The sequence below is a fragment of the Vombatus ursinus genome, unplaced genomic scaffold (genome assembly GCF_900497805.2).
Source record: "Vombatus ursinus unplaced genomic scaffold, bare-nosed wombat genome assembly UNPS02014813.1, whole genome shotgun sequence".
Taxonomy (NCBI): Eukaryota; Metazoa; Chordata; class Mammalia; order Diprotodontia; family Vombatidae; genus Vombatus; species Vombatus ursinus.
Window position 1 is genome coordinate 2,832,886 of NW_020954591.1, and position 2,409 is coordinate 2,835,294.

Consider the following 2,409-nt stretch of genomic DNA (forward strand, 5'->3'; position numbering starts at 1 on the left):
TTCTAGAGTAAATCATTTTAATGAGATGCCAGTAGTACCCACTGCACAGCAATTAACTCTTTTGGAATTACTGGGTTCTATTTAATTTCCTGGAAGAAGCAATTTATCTTAGATGAACAGAATTTTAGTTTGATTTCCATTCCCCATAGAATCAAATTCAGTTAAACAGAAAGAGAAATTTTCCTTAGCACTTTGCTCAAATAAGTTCGAAGAATTTTATGTCAGTTTAATCCCATCTACATCCCTGGATGCCAAGAGCTGAGCATATGTTGGCACAAAGATAAAACATTCAGCCATTTATTACCTCCAATAAGTGATGCTTTCTCATCTGCAAGATGAGGGTATTGGACTGGATGCTTTCTGAGGTCTTTTCTAGCTCTCATACTCTGATTCTTCAACAGAAATGGTATAGTGTAGTAGAAAAAGCAGTGGACATGAAATGAGGTTCAAGTCCCAAGCTTTGCCACACACTTATCTTGGAATTTGAGAAGTCACTTTAACTCTATGGGCCTCAGCTGTAAATGAGAGATTTGGACTACATAATTATGATTTGCATAATATCAAAATCAACTAGGAAAACCTAATTTGGAAATATCAGTACTTTCCTGCACTTTTCCAACTTCATATTGAGCAGTTACACAATTGTGGCTCAGTTACACATGGACCATCTGTACCACCTACCTGACAACTCCTTACCACTTTTTTCAAGATTCCTTTTCCTTTTTAAAATTTTTTTTTGTTTTTAAATGTATATTAAACTTAAGTACAAAATAAGAAAGGAAATAAACATTTCGATGTACACACGGAACATGAAAGGATTCAATACAAAGCAATAAATTTCCATTTCAAAAAAGCCTATATAATAAATACTACACATTGTTTTCAAAGCTGTCCAGCTTTGCTTTGCTTCTTTACAGATTTTCTTTTGTTCTCTGCTGTGCACTTTTTACTTTATTTTTCCCCTCCCCGCCAAAGAAGACTACAAATTAAATATAGAGATATGTCTGTGCGTGTACATATATACATACACGTATACATAGACATCTATAAACACACATGCACTCATACGCACATATGTGAGACCATACTGTGCTTATTTCTACTTAACTGTTTCTCTTAAGGTGGATAGTATCTTCTTTCATAAGTCCAAATCTTTCCATGTTTCTCTAAGTCAACCAGCTCATCATTTCCTGCATCACAACAGTATTTCAGTCCAATCCCATTCTGTCTGAAAGATTGTCTATGAAAGTTTTTTGCCCAGTTTTCTGCATTCCTTCTATTCTTGGCTGTATTGGTTTTATTTATACAAGAAAATTTTAATTTAATCAAGATTATTCATTAAAACTTCAATGACGCTATCACCTTATAATATGGTTTAAGGTCTGATACTACTGGATCTGCTTCCTTTACATCTTTTCACCCCTGATTTCTTTGTAGTTCCTGACCTATTGTTTTTCTAAATAAACTTTTTTATTATTTTTTTTCTAACTTAGATAATTTTTTAGTAATTTAATTGGGATGTCATTACATAAATAGATTAGGTAAAATTATCATTTTTATTATATTGGCTTTACCTACCCATGAATAAATATTACTTCAATTATTTAGATCTTTTCCTTCTGTCTAAACATTTATAATGCCTAAAAAGAGCCAGTCTGCAGTATAACATTTTGCCAGTGGGTGTTGCCATCTTACTGCCTAAAAATTTCTTAAGCATGACACTTCAGGTCATAATGCTTTACAACTAGAAAAGGGACTTTAGAGATCATCTAGTCTAACCCTTTTATTTCACACTTGATTAAATAGACCTAGAGAGCTTTTGAATTCCCAAAGATAATACAGGTCATTATGCAACAGAGCTATGATTTGAACCCAAGCCCTTTGACACATCCCTTGCTCCCTTTCATTAACCCGTACTACCTTTGTCAAGCTATAAAAAGTTAGCTCCTACATCCTAGAGCTGTTGTGATGACAAAAATGAGATCATATATAAAATGCTTTACATACTTTAAAGTACTGTGTAAACACTGGATACTGTTATTAGAGACTTATACCAAAATCTTATTCAGATGCCTCATCATGGTATTCAATGATCAACTTGGATTCTTGAAGGCTATGCCCTGAGATCAGCAGTTCTGGTAGATTCTACTAAGCTGGAAAACCTTCTAGTGTGGGTACAATGACAAACTGTTGCCCAGGGACCAACAAAACTAAATTCAGAAAAGCTTGTCACCAAGTTGGTTTCAGGGAGATGACATTTTTAGCCATAGAAACTCTTGCAGTCTGTCTACTACATTATAGAGCTAAGTGAACTAAGTCAGTGGAAGGAGTACCCACATTAACATTGCTTCTCATGACTACTGCAGACTTAATAAATTTTGTTTGAGGCAGCTAGGTGACACGGGATAG